Source organism: Sapajus apella, unplaced genomic scaffold (genome assembly GCF_009761245.1).
Source record: "Sapajus apella isolate SASKATOON/1434 unplaced genomic scaffold, GSC_monkey_1.0 scaffold49, whole genome shotgun sequence".
NCBI lineage: Eukaryota > Metazoa > Chordata > Mammalia > Primates > Cebidae > Sapajus > Sapajus apella.
Window position 1 is genome coordinate 4,417,368 of NW_022436989.1, and position 16,577 is coordinate 4,433,944.

Consider the following 16,577-nt stretch of genomic DNA (forward strand, 5'->3'; position numbering starts at 1 on the left):
ACATGCCAAAACCCCACCTCTACAAAAACTACAATACATTAGCTGGGCGTGGTGGCACGTGCTTGTAATCCCAGTTACCCGGGAGGCTGAGGTGGGAGGATCCCCTGAGATCGGGAGGTTGAGGCTGCAGTGAGCTGTGATCATGCTACCGCATGCCAGCCTGGGCGACAGAGTGAGACCCTGCCTTGAGAAAAAAAAGAACAGAAATGCAGCCTCCACTGTGTTAGGTCATGTAACTGTTTCCACCTCCTTGTGTTTCCCATCCCACTCAGGACATCCTTACCACCGTCCTTACGGCAGCCCACAGAGCTGGCGGGCCCGGCCCCTCTACCCTTGGCTGACCTGCTCCCACCTAGTCTGCTCGGTAGCTCCTTCCAGCCTCGCTGACCTGCCCGTTGTCCCTGGAATGCATTGAGCGAACACTCCTAGAGGGCCTTTGCACTACTGTCCCTGCCTGGAATGTTCTTTCCTCATGCGTCCCCATCCTCACTTCCCCACGTCTCTCAGGTTTCTGTTGAGAGGTCATCTTATCCAAGGGGACTTTCTTGACAGCCCTGCCCAGCACCAGCCACCCCGTCACTCAGTCTCCTTACCCCATTCAGCCTTCCTGCATAGCACTTCTACATCCTAAAGTGTGTGTGTGTGTCTGATTGCCAAACTTCTCCTGCTAAGATGGAAGTTCCTTGAGAGCAGAGATTGTACCGGGCTCACTGCATCGGAGCCAGCACCCAGCACCGTCCTGACAGTCAGTGGGCACTTAGTGAATGCTGAATGAATGGATGTTGAGTGGATGACAACCTGACTCTCCAGACTGCGTGTGAGCACAGAGGACGGACCATTTTCCAAATGCACTTCACTCTGAGAGGCCTCAGATGCTCTGTCATCAGCGCTGACTCCCTCCATGGACGAGAAGACCCCAGGTAGGTAGTCAGCTTCCTTCACCATGACCTTGGCTTCCATGACTGTTTTCAGTAATAGGCCTGAAACAAAGCATAGGCCCCAGACGAGGCGATGAGTTCCCAAAAGAAGGCCTCGCATATCCCATCTGTTCAGTACATGTTTGAAAAAAAGTACTAAAGGAAAAAGGGAAGGAGATGGCTAGGGAAAACAGACCTTATAAGACATGTGCTAGTTCAGCTTTCTTTGCCAGGGAGTTGGGACAGAGGCTTTGTCAGAGTCAAGGGAAATACTTTTGATGACCTCCTACCTCCCTTCCCTTCTCCTCGGTGTTTTATGTGATATTAGGAAATCAGAGAGGGCTTTATTCTCTATTAATCAGAGTATATCTTCAGATCAAGAAGATGTTCAATGCCCTTCTCACTATTTAATCACAAACTTCCACTGAGATAAAAAGATGAAACTTACTTCTTAGAGAGATGGATTTTTAATAGTGCTTTTCTAAAACAGGAAGTGCTCTTTGTGAGAAAAGGAACAGTTAAGTAATGCAGAAGAGAACAAGGAAGAAAGAAAATGATCAGTCAAGATCTTATCCCCGAAGCAGCTGCAGATAGCATTTTGGTGAACGTTTTTCAGGATACCTCTCAATGCATACATGCAATGTAGATGTGTGGATTCCCGTTCACCTACATGGGGTAATAGCACACATTTTACATCAACTGCTTTCTTTGCTTGATACTATATTATGGCAACATCTTTCTATGTCAAAATATGTAAATCTCTAACTCATTTTTTTCTTTTCTTTTTTCTCTGTAACACATTTAATAGCCTTTTATATTATTATTATTATTATTTTAAATAGAGACAGGGTTTTGCCATGTTGGCCAGGCTGGTCTCAAACTCTTGATCTCAGGTGACCCATTAGCCTTGGCCTCCCAAAGTGCTGAGATTACGGGCGTGAGTCACTGTGCCCAGCCCATTTTTAATAGCCTTTGATGGAACAGTAGTATTGCATTGTATGTGTGATCGAGTCAGTTTCCAATTGATAGATATTTAGGTTGTTTCCAACTTCTTGCTGTTAGATAAGGTTGGATGAGGAGCTCCATGGGTGTGGATTAGGAGGCTCTTGTCTCAGCTAAATCTTCAGTCATCTCTGGCAACACTCACTCAGGAAATCCCAAACCACTGGTGGCCAATGGCCCTCATCTCCATGCCCAGCCAGAAAACACTACCTCAAAGGCCCCCAGTTCTTGGTGTCAATCAAATTGTTTCCATTCATGTGTGGGGAGGCAGCTTGCTTACTTATTTTTGTTTTCCTAAAAAAATTCAGCAATGCTTTTATATTGTACTTGGCATCAATGGCTTGCGCCCCTCTAGAATCCATCCCTTCATTTTCTGATGAGAGCAACTCCTGAGGAATTACCCCTCTCCTGCTGCATAGAGCTCTGGTGAACCTGGAGGTGGAGGTGGGTGGGCGCTTTTAAAACCCCATGTGGTTCCTTGAGAACAGCCGGCTCCGGCTCCATTCCTTCCCTCGCCCCCCGCCCCCCGCCTCCCGCCCCCCGCAGCCTCCAGGTCACAGGTTTGGAAGCTATGGGGGCTGGCATGAAAGCAGCTCATAAGACTGAGCAGTATTCAACAGAGAGGCACCAGGAGACCTGGAGAAGTGGGTGTGCGTTATCTTGGGGGCCTTAAATCTTCCCTTTCCTTTGCTTTGGGGCACAAGAGAAACAGGCGCAAAATAACAAACTTCAGTGCTGTGTGGTTTTCTTCTTTAAAATTCTTCCCTTTTTGTTCCATCTTTGAACTTGTCAGGGAGGCTTCTCTTGGCCAAACCCACTGCGCTGGGTCAGAGCGTGCCTCACTATTATTAAGCTGTTGGACAGCTGAGGACGCTGAAGCACCCAGAAGCTGCGTGACCCGCCCAGGATCAGGTGGCAGCAGCAAGCATCCTGGGACTCGCACTCTAACGGCAGGCACTGCGCTTGGCACTGCGCTTGGCTCGGGGAGAGCTGTTCTGGGGCACGCGGCAGCAGCCAGGAAGCCCAGCTCCTGTTACAGGATGAGGTCTCAAGCTGGGGGCTGCTCCTCTTTCTCTGAGTTCAGTGTCAAAACAGCCACCAAAAGAGGTGTGGAAGTTGCTTTGGTGGGTGTCTGGTCACAGAGGCTGGAGGTTGGTGGCAACATTTTAACTTTTTTTTTTTTTTTTTTTTGAGACAGATTCTCCCTCTGTCACCCAGGCTGGAGTACAGTGGCATGATCTCAGCTCATTGCAACCTCCACCTCCCTGGCTCAAGTAATTCCCTGCCTCAGCCTCCTGAGTAGCTGGGATTACAGATGCATGACACCACACCCAGCTAATTGTTTTTTTTTTTTTTTTTTTTGCATTTTTAGTAGAGACAGGGTTTCACCATGTTGGTCAGGCTGGTCCTGAACTCTTGACCTTGTGATCTGCCTGCCTCGGCCTCCCTAAGTGCTGGGATTACAGGCGTGAGCCACCACATCCTGCCAAGCAATGGTGGCAGCATTTTCATTACATCTGACACCATCGTGCGGTGATTCGGAGGTCCCAGGGTAGGGAACTGAATAGTTCACTGTGGCCTTCCACTGACAACACCATGTACCGAAGGGTATCAGTGGTTCAGCCTCGATTATAGGCACAGAGGGGGCGGCCGCAGGAAGAAAACGCACCCTATTGAGGGTCTACTCTGAGCCAGGCTTCGTTTGGGGCACCTTCCCATAGACAGTTTCATGGGCTCCTCATGTCAGCGCTGAGAGCTCAGTCAACAATCTCAACCTCTCTCCTCCCCCTTTGGGTTGAGAAAATAAGATCGTCAGAGCTGCTTAGCAGAAAGTAGCCATTATAAGATGGAGACAGAATTTTATCTCATTTATGCCTTGGTTCCAAAGTTAAGCTTTTCCCCGTTGCTATCCCAGCCATCAGTAGTGCCTTGGGACAGGCAGAGTTTTGCCTCGAATCCCTCTGGAGTGAGAAGGGAAAAGCACTGCCAAGCCTCAGAGACCCCTGGCCCCCACTGGCTTCCGCTCCCATCTGACACGTCATCTGAGCGGAACAATGTCAAAAGTTGGTGTTTTCTCTGAGACTCTCTGTGAGTCTCCCTCCAGACTGCGGTTGGCTCAAGGGCACCATTTTGGCTGCAATCCCACAGAGTTTCATTTTCACGTTTTTATTGAAAAATCGAAATCTGGGGAATTAGAGCCTTTCCATATTGATTTTCCAGGGGCAAGTGAAAATTACATTCTGTACAGGACCAAGAAAGTGCCACCTTCCGTGGTAACAGGGCTGACAGTGGAGATGACGTGCCGGAGGAGGGACGATGGGGCCACAGATGTAGTTTCTGTGGCATTTTCCAAAGTGAAAAGGTAAAAAAACCAATTTGGGTTCATAGAAAATGACTTCCGGAATTAGAATTTTATTTATTTGTCTGTTTATTTTTATTTATTTATTTATTTGTTTTGTTTGAGACAGGGTCTCGCTCCCGTCACCCAGGCTGGAGTGCAGTGGCGCTGTCTCAGCTCACTGCAGCCTCCACCTCCTGGGCTCAGGTGATCCCACCACCTCAGCTTCCTGAGCGGGGGGACTACAGGCGTGCGCCACCATGCCCGCTAACTTTTTATTTTGTTAGTAGAGATGGGGTTCCACAATGTGTTTAGTTGAAGGGAAAGCAGAGGAGAGGTGAGAACTTTGGAAGACATGAATCCGAGGTTTCTCCTTTGAGCATGTTGAGGTGGCGTGTCAATCTGCACTTGGTCCCTCCCCCGCCGACGTCACTCAAGCCTAGTGTTTTAGGACTATGGGGAGACCCAGCCAGACTTCTGGCTTATTCACTCACTTCTGGGTCCAGACCTCTGATCTGGTCTCAGATCTTTCTCTAACACCTTACTGTCTAGACAAACTTTCACAGGCTCCCTAAAGTCCACTGACTTTCCTGAACCTTGCTTTCTTTCCCTTGTAAATTGGGAGTCATAATAGAAGCCACTGCAGAAGGCTGTAGTGAGGATTGACTGAATAAACATGAGTTGATTGATCGGATGAAGAAACAAGATAACCCGTGTACAGCACTAGGGTTTGATAGACAGGTGTCTGTTTTGTGTAATGACAATCTCTTATGTCCAGGCTAGGCCCAAACTCCAAGACATTTGAGGCCTCACGGAGCTTGTGGCATTCAGGTCAGATGGATATATGGGAGATCTGCTTTTCCACATTGGACTTGATTTCCTCTTTTCTCCTCCATCATGGGAAATGCCTCCTACTGGTAGTGGGGAAACCTGTTATCCCCCCACAAAGCCGCCTTCTGGGGAAAGACATTCTGTGAGTTGATATCTGGAAACAACTGCTTCTTTCCTTCTTCCCCTTCCCACCCTCTTTAGCACCTGTAAAATGTCCTATTTTTTCCCTTTCCCATATGCAGGCAAATTGTTAACATCAACCAAAGCCCTAAAAGTGATTCTGGCAGCAAATGAGCATGTGTCTGCGAAGCAGGTGAAGGGCCCGGGACTCTGGGCTGGACACATTGGCGGCTGCAGGCCTGAGAAGACCCCACCGGGCGGGAGGTGCTGAGCCCTATTGCAGGATGCCCCGGCTGTCCCCCAGGGACCCCCGCTTTGAAGGTAACCCACCAACCCGGGATCCACGAACGTTTCAGCCAGATGTGCAGCCCTCCGAGCAAGTCGTTAAACAAGCGCTTTGAGGGTGAAGCGCCCTCGGGGCAGGCTAAGTAGCTTTATTATCTCGTGGAGCGAGTGTCACTCTGGGGAGGAACCAACTCCCAGCTCTGTCACTGTTTGGGAGTTAGTGAGAAGCAAACTCAGCCGGAAACGCTGAGTGCCAAAAAAGGGGAGCGAATAAAATGCCCGGGGTGGGAGGAAGGGGACGGGTGGGCGCCTGGGCTTTGAAATCCTGCCACGGAAACTTCTCTCCCATGGATCCCCTTCCAACCTGCCCCGACTGCAGCAACTGGACGTGGCATGTGACAGGCGCTGCAGACGGATCGCGTTTCACACATGCAGCTGTAGGATCTGGCACACAGGTGTTTGCTTCTGTGTTTGCCAGCTGCTCTGCAGCGCCGGCTACAATGGAATGGGGGTCGGGGGGAGGGGAACCGTCACACTTGTGGCTGCCAGAAGGGAGGAGGGAGCTGGAGATTCCTGCCTCTGGCCAAGAGCTCAGCATTTGATTCAGGGCTGGGGCGGGCCCGATGCCTGCTTTAGAGGGTCCTGAGGCCTCTTCTCATGGGCTCACCCAGGACCCAGCTGTGGCTGGGTGGGACAGTGGGCAGGGTGGCTGGGAGACCTCCAAGCAAGCTGGCCAGGGCCCCAGGAAGCCCGGTCGGGAGGCAGAGCGCCTGGGGATAGGAGGCCACTGGGTTCTTGAGTCAGGTTGCCACTTCACCTCTGAAAACGGTGAACCGTCAGCCAGCTTTCTTCCCCTCTCTGGTCTTAGTTTCCTGATCTGTGAAGTGGAGTCGGGAACCCCTGATCCACAGGCCCTCCTCTGTGAGGACTCCATGAAGCACTCAGGGAAGCAGTGTTCTTTTGTCATTTCCACCTGGGGAAGGTGGGGCCAGGAGGGACCCACCAGGCTCCTGGACCACATCCCTGGGCCCTGTATGCAAGGCTGCCCCGGCTGTTCTGGGTCTCAGGCTCAGATATCACCAGCGCCGAGACACAGATCACTGGTTTCCTGCTCCTTTCCATCCTCAGGAGGAAGAGGACTGGCCGTTCAGGACACCGAAGTCACCCGAAGAAAGGTGGAAGCAGGGGAGCCTGGGATTGGACGCCCGACCTGTGCCTGCTGGAGGCCCCTCTCCTTTCTGCAGCGTCTCTGCAGCTGGGACTGTGATATGGAGGGCTTTCTCCTGCCGTGGACTCTCTGGAGGCCATGGACTGTCTGCTCTGCCCATCACTCTGTCCCCAGTGCGGTGTCTGCATGAAGTGAAGACTTGATAAGTGTCTGCTAAGGGAGCGAAGGAGTGAGTGGGTGCATGAGTGGGACAGTTTTCTCACTGTCTCAGCTGCTCCCAGCCCTATTTTAAGGACAGGGAATAGGCATGTTTAAAGGACAGATGTGTGTCTAATAATCCCAGCATGTTGGGAGGCTGAGGCAGGAGGATTGCTTGAGGCCAGCAGTTTGAGAGCAGCCTGGGCAACGTAGCGAGACCCCCATCTCTGCCAAAAACAAACAAAATTAGTCCAGCATAATGGAGTGCACCTGTAATCCCAGCTAGTGGGGAGGCTGGGGGAGGAGGATCCCTTGAGCCCAGGAGTTCAGGGCTGTTGTGAGCTATGATCATGTCACTGCACTCTAGCCTGGGCAACAGAGAAAAGACCTCATCTCTTAAAAAGAAAAAAGATGGATGCATGATCACACATGACATGTTCAGTTCCGTGTCACATGTCACTCCCCAGCCTCAGACCTATCCCTTGCAGCCTCTCCCACACTTCTTCTAGCTCCCTTGTCCTGCTTGGCTCCATGCCAATGTGCCCACACCCCGCCTTCTCTTCCCACCTCCCCTCTCCTGCCCCATGCCCCTGTCCCTCCTCTCTCCTGAGACTGGGAGTTGGGCCTGCCCAGGTCACAGCAAGGCTTGTAGGAAGAAGAGTATCATGGGGATCCCAGAGGGCTGAGGCCCGGCTCTGCTTCGGACACAGAGACTAATGGTTGTCTTTCTGGGTTTGCAAACTTTGTGGAATGAGCATCCTCTGCTCTATAGCCCTCTTGTGCATAGTTCAAAAGACACTGCCACCGTCTCGTCACTTTCTTTTCTTTTTCTTTGAGATGGAGTCTCACTCTGTCGCCAGGCTGGTATGCAGTGGTGGGATCTCTGCTTACTGCAACCTCCACTTCCCGGGTTCAAGCAATTCTTCTGCCTCAGCCTCCCAAGTAGCTGGGATTACAGGCGATCGCCACCACGCCTAGCTAATTTTGGTATTTTTAGTAGAGACAATGTTTCACCATCTTGGCCAGGATGGTCTCGATCTCTTGCCTCGTGATCCACCCACGTTGGCCTCCCAAACGGCTGGGATTACAGGCGTCAGCCACTGCTCCCGGCCAACAATACCACAGCCTCGTCTCTTTCAAGGAGTGTGTTCCCCACTAACGGGGCTGGACAGGTGAGGGTGTCTTTCCGACTGCTAGGCCTGGTTCGTGCGTGACCTAAACATGCTAAGCTAGATGTCTGGTACATGCTAATCTAGATATGTTGTACATGCTAATCTGGATGTCTCTCCCAGAAGGGCCGCCTCTCTAGCTAAAACCCTCTCAACTACCCTTCTACACGTATTGCCAGTGTGCAGTTTATTTTCCCTTCTGGACCTTCCAAGGAAACTGATGTTTATTTAGCACCTGCTATGTGCCAGACACTGTGCTCAGCACCTTATACCAGCAAGTCATTGAAGTGGGCGCTGTTACTCTTCCCCACTTCACAGATAAGAACACTGAGGACCAGAGATAGGAAAACTCTCCCAGCATCATAGAGGTGGTACAGGGCAGAACTGGGATTTGAAGCCTGGTCTGTAGGAATCCTAAGCCTTTTCTCTTACTGTGCCATTCAGAATGGGGATGAGTAAATAGCCACAGGCTCAGGGCCTTCATCCTTTCTCTCCAGGTAACAGTGTCCTCTTGGGCCAGAATGCCATTTGTTTGTTCAGTCGTTCATCCAACAAGTAGGTACTGGGTACCTTCTGTGTAACAGGCCCTGTTCTAGTAGCTGGAGAGACGCTGGATTGACAGGATCTCCCCTTCTAAAAGTTTATAACACAGCACAGAGGCAAAGTTTAAATGGATAAGCACCCAATTTAATTAGTTGGTTTGTTATAATGGTACTAAGTACCATGAAGTACTATATGAAGTACTAAGTACTGTGAAGTACTATAATGGTACTAAGTACTATGCTGTGTTGGGAGAAGCTTGTCTGGGGAAATCAAGGCAGGCTTTCCTGAGGAAGGGACAGTATTTCCACCTTTGCTGTCAACCAGGCTAGTGTCTTAAAGAGTAGTAACTCCAGGGAAGGACAGTGTCCCAGCAGACAGGGGGAGGAGTGCCCACACTGTCCCATTTCAGACAGACTTTGGCTGCTCAGGCATCACCCACGTCTTCATGTTCAGCTCTGAAAGGATTACAAACATGTTTAAAAATACTCAAGGGAGGAGAACCCCGCGTCAGAACAGGACCCGTGATATTTTGGCACTCACTGACCCACGGGCAGACACTGCTTCTGTTTGGGACTGTACTTTTCCTGGTGCCTGAGGGATAGTCCTGGTGACCCTCACTGCGGCCACTTCCCCAGGAATGGAAAATCACTTGCTGAAAACATAAGCAGAGCATATAATAATTGGCAGGACACAGACAGCTGATCACCATTCTCTCTCCTCCTGCCCTTCCTCTGATCCTGTTTAGGAGACCTATTCTCTGTTTTCTACCACATGCCTGCTTTTCTCTTGAAAACATACAGAACAGCTTTTAGAAGCTCTCTACTTAATCCAGGTGGAATCTCCCTGTGGGCACAGATGGCAGCCCAGGCAGGCCTCGGCCAGGAGTCTGCAGAGCCCCTGCGGTGATGAGACAGGCCACAGAGAAGGCAGAGGACAAGCCCAGGTGCCTCCAGCCTCTCCCTCCTTCCCTGAGGACTCTGGTTTCTGATGGGTAGAATGAACCCCTGCGTGGGTCCCTCCTCCATCACCCTAACAAACCTGCAAAGCTTCCTTTCCTGTTGCCTTTGGAAACTTCTTCCAGAGTTGTTCCAGGCAAGCTGGACATCAGATCTCCTTCCAAGATATGAGCTAGCCAGAGGGGCACACGGGATGCTCAGCCCACCCTTCCTACTAACAAGGTGTTTAGGGCACGTGGCTACGTAAAGCGAAACAGTGATATATTTTCCACAAAATTCCAGAAAGGAGCCGTGGCTTCCAATCTTGTCATTACTCAGCCGGGCACGCAGCTGAGCCTGGCACACAGAGGTCGATACGCGCTCTCCCCAGACCACTCTAGGATCTCCAGGGCTCAGGAAAATGAACACCACTCCTTCCCACAGAGCGCTTTACAGAGTCTTGACTTCCAAGCAGCCAATCCTCTGATGAATCACTGTTCAGCCCCTGGAAAGAAACAGAGACCCCGGGTGGGAGGTGGGCTCTCAGCAGCTGGAAGGCCATGCAGTGAGCTCAGCCGACTTAAACTGCCCCACACGATGCTGCCTTACCTGGTTGGAAAACGAACGGTGGATCCACTGGCTTGTTGTGCCCACATGCTGAAAACCAGCCCTTGGAGTCGTTCTGTTTGCCAATGCCTTGACTTGAGTAGGTGTTTTGGCTGTTGAACACAGCCTTAGTCAGAGCACTTTTCTTTTCTTTCTGGCACGGATACTTATCCACTCTTCAACCTTTAGCAATCTGTCTACCCTTGAAGCATCAACATCCATATCTATAAATTGGGGTTTTCTCTGAAGACCAGTGAGTTGGCAGATGTGTTGACTTTCAGATGGAAAGGCGTAAAGACTGCATGTTCCAGCAGTTATTTTATTTTATTTTATTCTTATTTCTTTGTTGCCCATGGTCTGCTCACTTTTCACCCAGCAGTTATGTTGTCACTGACTCCAGTTTCCTTGGGACCATTTCTCCATAACTCAAGGGCTTGCTTTCCTCTTGGTGATTCTGCAGATGGGGGGCAGAGGGGGTGGGGGGGGGGGTCTCATGAAATCTTAAGCTCGGAAAGGTTGGCGGGGGGTTGTCTAACCTATGTCCCTGAATACTCTCAAATTACCCCAAGTTTTTTTTTTTTTTTTTTTTTTTAATTGAAACCGGGTTTTGCTTTGTCACCCAGGCTGGAGTGCAGTGGTGCCATCACGGCTAACTGCAGCCTTGACCTCCTGAGCTCAAGAGAGTCTCCCACCTCAGCCTCACAAATAGCTGGGACTGCAGATATGCGTCACCACCCCCAGCTAATTTTTAAATATTTTTTAAAGATGGGGTCTTGCTATGCTGTCCAGGCTGGTTTGAAACTTCCGGCTCAAGCAGTTCTCCTGCCTTGGCTTCCCAAAGTGTTGGGTTTACAAGTATAAGCCACCACACCAGCTTCATCCCATTTTAGGCAAGCACATAATGTGCATCATCTCAGCCCTTATGGTCTGGAGGTTTGTAAGGAAAATTGCTTTTGGGGGGCACTTAAATCTCCCATTTTCCTGTGTCATCTACAACTTGTCAGTACAGACTGGCCTGTAGTAGCCGGGAAGAGCTGTAGAAGTCTGTTTACAGATCCTTCCTTCTTTTAAAAAGGAAGTGTGTGTGTATATGTTTATATCTCTTTGACTAATTTATGAGTATGGCATTTGATGATCTCAAACCATAATAACCTAATAGCCTTGAACTGACTCAGGAAGCTCTCCAGGCCTGGAGCACTTTTCTGCTCCCATTGAGAAGAGCTCTGTGAAGATTAGATTTTTTTGTTTCACCCAGTCCCTTGAACATGAAGATTTAGAATTTGGAAACTGATCCATCCTTTTCCTGAGAAAAATGGAAGGGACCACTCTATGGGTGCTGTGACAAGGAAAGATGTTAATCGCGTTTAGGGACGAGAAGGCTTTTCTGGAAGCGGGCTTGTGTATCTTGTTTTTTACACGAACTTTGGCGTATGATGCATTTGAGATCAATGGAGAAGTCTACCCTCTTTTTCCTTAAGAAGAGCTGCTGTCTATTGAAATGCAGGTGGAACTGATTTATAATCAACTCCCAGTGATATGTCAGATCTGTGCTACTGTTATTATCAACCCTCTGAGAGACGCCACAGATCCCAGGAGGTTCCTTTAGTTCAAGGAAAATTGAGCCCGTCTTTTTTTTTTTTTTGAGATGGAGTTTTGTTCTTGTTGCCCAGGCTGGAGTGCAATAGCACGATCTCGGCTCACTGCAACCTCTGCCTCCCAGGTTCAAGTGATTCTCCTGCCTCAGCCGCCCAAGTAGTGGGGATTACTGGCATGTGCCACCACTCCAGGCTAATCTTGTATTTTTAGTAGAGGTAGGGTTTCTCCATGTTGGTCAGGCTGGTCTTGAACTCCTGACCTCAGGTGATCCACCTGCCTCGGCCTCCCAAAGTGCTGGGATTACAGGCATTAGCCACAGTGCCTGGCCCAAGTCTATCATTTTAAAAAATACACTTTATTTTTACAGGGGACAGTTTTAGGTTCACAGCAAAATTCAGAAGGTACAGAGATTTCCTGTATTCTCTTTGCCCACCCATCTCCCTGCCTCTTCCACAGAGCAGCCTCCTGAGTTACCAACATCTTCCACCAGAGCGGTGCATTTTTTACAACAGATGAACAATGAACCTACATTGACACATCATTATCATCCAGAGTCCATAGTGCCATGGCATTATTTTTTTAAGGTGGGGTCTCACTCTGTCGCCCAAGCTGGAGTGCATTGGTGAGATCATAGCTCATTGTAACCTGGAACTCCTGGGCTCAAGGGACCCTCCTGCCACATTCTTCTCAGTGGCTGGGACTATAGGTGGGTGCCATCCAACCTGGATAAACTGAAAATTTTTTTTGTAGAGACGTAGTCTCACTATGTTGCCCCGCTGGTCTCCAACTCCTGGGCTCAAGCTGTTCTCCCGCCTAGGCCTTCCAAAGTGCTGGGATTACAGTGTGAGCTGCTGCACGTGGCCTCACAGCATTCTAGCATTTTGACCATTTGTTCTAGGCCACTCTTCAGAGCTGCAGGGAATAAGCCCTCTTGCTTTTTCCCATGACTCTTCCTGGGTATTGAAGACAGCCACTCTGTCTTCAAAACCCATGTGCTCTTCTCCAGGAAGGCTATGTCCCCTGGATCCAAACCACTTAGAGAGGGCTTCTTTTGGCTGGGCACGGTGGCTAATGCCTGTAATCCCAGAACGTTGGGAGGCAGAGGTGGGTGGATCACCTGAGGTTAGGAGTTCGAGACCAGCCTGGCTAACATGGTGAAACCCCTGTCCCTACTAAAAATACAAAAAATCAGCTGGGTGCGGCAGCAGGCGCCTGTAATCTCAGTTACTCAGGAGGCTGAGGCAGGAGAATCACTTCAACTGGCGAGGCAGAGGTTGCAGTGGGCCGACATCATGCCATTGCACTCCAGCCTAGGCAAGAAGAGCAAAACTCTGAAAAGAAAGAAAGAGAGGGAGAGGAGAGAAGGGGAGAGAGAGAGAGAAAGAAAGAAAGGAAGAAGAAGGAAGGAAGGAAGGAAGGAGGGAAGGAAGGAAAGAAGGAAGGAAGGAAGGAAGGAAGGAAGGAAGGAAGGGAAGGAAGGAAGGAAGGAAGGAAGAAGGAAGGAAGGAAGGAAGGAAGGGAAAGAAAGAAGGCAGGGAGGAAGGGAGGAAAGAAGGAATAAGAGAAAGAAAGAAAAGAAAAGAAAGAAAGGGCTCCTTTAGGCTTTTATCCAACCAAGAACTCTCAGTGCCTGCAGGGTGTGTGCCTGGTCCGTGAGTCCCTCCTCGGTGACCCCAGCTGCTGGACAGGCTTCCTGGAGTCCTCTGGTACCAGCTCTGATGCTTCCTTTCCTTGTTGAAAATAATTGAGAATTGATTATACCACCTTAACAACGCGTCTGTTGGGAGGCCTGGGGTTCTCAGCTCTATCTCTGGATTTCTGTGAAAAAGTTCAATTAAGGTAAAAATATGAAGCAGAAATGTGAACACAGGAAGACAGAGTGGCTGTGTCATCTCCCTGGTCATGATGCAGCGCTAACGAAGGCAGAGAGGGGCTGCGGGGACTACTTTGGTCCTCGGAGTTTGTCAGGAGGATACAGCAGCGCTAGTTTTACTGAAGGATGTGGCAAAAGTTCTACAGACACAAAAACCTCACAAATTAAGACCTTCAACCAAGGACGGTTCCCATTAACACGAGACCAGGGGCTGTCTACCCGTTGCCCTCCGAACATGCTCCTCCGCGTCCTAATTCCTCTTTAATAACAGGTCATCACAGTTATTAAAATCTGCAGTTTTCTCATCAAAATGGGTGCTATTTCTGAATTGTACAACCACTGGCGAGAAAGAGTTGACTGTATTTAATGAGCAGATTTCATTCTACTTCTGGGCCCTGTCCGCTTTTTGCATCCTAGGTAGTATTTTCTGAGTGTTCCTAATAAGAATTCCAGTAAAATGAAATTTGATGATAAAAATAATAATTGTAAAGGCTATCAGGCCGAATCACAAAACTCACCACTGGCAGTGGCTCTGCTCTTGCTGGAGGCCCCACAGTAGCTGCCCAGCCTCATGGGGGCTGGTGGAAGGGGTCCAGGAGAGCCTGTTCATGTCCCTTCCTTCCCATTGCCGTGACCCAAATCACACCTTCATGCTGAGACTATTTATTACCCACGCTCCTTTCTGATGTCCCTGTTTCTGTTCTTCCCAATCCATCCTTCCCAGTGGTCAAACGGCTTTTCCCAAAGCATCGCTTTGGGGTGGTCACTCCCCTCCTCAAATGACCCTTCATTTACAGCAGGACTCCCTATTCTCTGGAAGAATTAATTCCATTTCAGGGAATGTTTTCCATGAAAAAAATTTAAAAAGCGTTTTGTAGACCAGACAAAATTTAAGGGTTTCTTTACTGCAGGACTTTTTGGAACCTTAAGATGCTAATAAGCTTTGCAAATTTTCAGGCGTGTCCCCCAAATTTCCTTGACTGGGATCCTGGCAGGAAACAGATGGCTCATGAAAGGAGTCATTGTGAGGACTGTCAACAGAAGCACGAACAGAGCAAGAAAACCAGCAAGGGGATGATGAGGCACCCGGGGGCGGGCAGCAGAGTGAAGCTGCTCCCACCTGAGGCTTCACCATGAGGGAGGAGAGCCCAGCCCGGCCCAGGTGTGAACTTGGGAGGGGCACTGCCTGCAACTCGCAAACAGCATGGCAGCAAGGAGCTCGGGAATAAATGCGCTGGCTTCTTCCTTTCTCAACCCCCGTACCGACTGAACGCAATCCAAAGCCAAAGGCCATGGGAGTCCAGATCATGGTTCGTAGAGGCCAGACTTCCAGGGAACAGAATGAGACAAGGAAGGATGGAGAACGGGACCCAGCCCCCATCCCCCAGGGAACATCTGTTCACATCTGGGAGGACAGTAGGTGTTTCAGATGACATGGACATAAAGCATCAAGTCTGCACTGCTAGTCTGGGTGTTTGAGGCCCCACATCATCAGTTTATACCAAGCTCCCGTCCTCGTCACCCCCGCCACACACACACTCCCGTGCCACAAACCCCTGCTTCTATGAGGCCCGGAAACACATTCTCAACTTTTAGGCCTCGGCCTCCGGCTCCCATCATTCCCATTGTCGAGGCACCCCAACATTTGCAATCCTCAGCTAACGTCCATCCCTTTTCTCTCCTCCTCCAGGGACATCGCTGGCCACCACAGATAAACGTTCACTTTGAATTGCAGGGACCACCGTTTCCAAATTAAAGTAGCCACTGTCTGAAAGACGCGAGCCTGTGGCTTCCCGGAGTGAGAGGCAGTCGCAGAGATGGTGTTGAGATGCCCTAAAGATCAGAAACACTGGAACATTTCAGCAGCTTTGGGGGACAGAGTATTTGCGATCAGGACTGTACTTTGGGATGCAGAAGCTTTGGCTAGGGGGCTTCTGCACTTTCAAGCCAGGTTACCAACTTTGCCGTTATCCTGATGTGTGCTGACATTGGGGGTGCACTTAATCGTGAGCGATGTCCCATCCCTTCTTTTTGTGAGGAGCTCTGTGATCCTTGAGTCCACAGATGCTTGTCCTTATCCCCCATGCCCTGAGCTGTCACAGTGGTCTGGGTACAGGTGGATGCCCAGAGGCGCGGGGAGTGGGCTTGAAGACGGGGGCAGCAGTGAGCTGCTGCATGGAAGAGAGATGCCGTTTCTGTTTAGGGAGCCCACCTTTCTGGAGACCAGGATGAAGCAGTGCCTTGGGTCTCCCCAGCCACCGGCCAGCAGACTCTGTACGCCGCAGGGACCACAACGGGTGGGGTCTGGGGAGCCGGGGACAGCAAGGCTTCCTGTGCAGCAGGAGGGGCCCTCGAGCCTCGACCGGAGTCCCTGGCTCTCTCTCCTTCCTTCTCTGTGGGTTCAGGAGCTGCAACAACAGCTCTCTTTCATAGCCAGCCGACTCCCCTACACCATTCTGTTCTCTTGTCTGAGTTTTAGTTTAACTCAGATGAAAGACCCTCTGGCCACACTACCTCCAGATTCAGCCAGAGGCTATCTGGAAAGAGTGTGACATTTCGTGGGAGCTGAGGATTCAGGAATGTTCATCTCTCTTTCCCTGTATCATGTCAACAAGCAGGCTTCGATATTCCAATATTTTCCACATCATCTGAGCGTGTCCAGACTATCTGATGGGTGGGTGTGCGAGCCTGTGTTGGGCTGGTGCACAGCCGCGGGACGATGCCTCCCTGAGGGGCTCTGCCACAGGCTTCAGATTTTAAGAGAATCAATGAAAGTAGTTGCATTCTTTACAGCATAGCATTTTTGGGGTTTTTCATTGTTTTGTTTTTGTTTTGAGACAGGGTCTGGCTCTGTCACCCAGGCTAGAGTGTAGTAGCACCATCTTGGCTCACTGTAACCTCCACCTCCAAGTTCAAGCGATTCTCCTGCCTCAGCCACCCAAGTAGCTGGGATTACAGGCACCCGCCACCACACCTGGCTGCTCTTTGTGTTTTTA

At 50.1% G+C, this 16,577-nt stretch overlaps 1 long non-coding RNA gene across 1 annotated transcript; it reads left to right on the forward strand.

Annotated features, from left to right (window-relative positions):
* The first annotated feature begins 263 nt into the window (after positions 1–263).
* On the forward strand, positions 264–15,519 carry LOC116525990. The gene is made up of 4 exons (XR_004257906.1): positions 264–920; positions 5,331–5,529; positions 14,539–14,743; positions 15,272–15,519. It is a non-coding gene; the product is annotated as an uncharacterized LOC116525990 (long non-coding RNA).
* Positions 15,520–16,577: the final 1,058 nt, after the last annotated feature.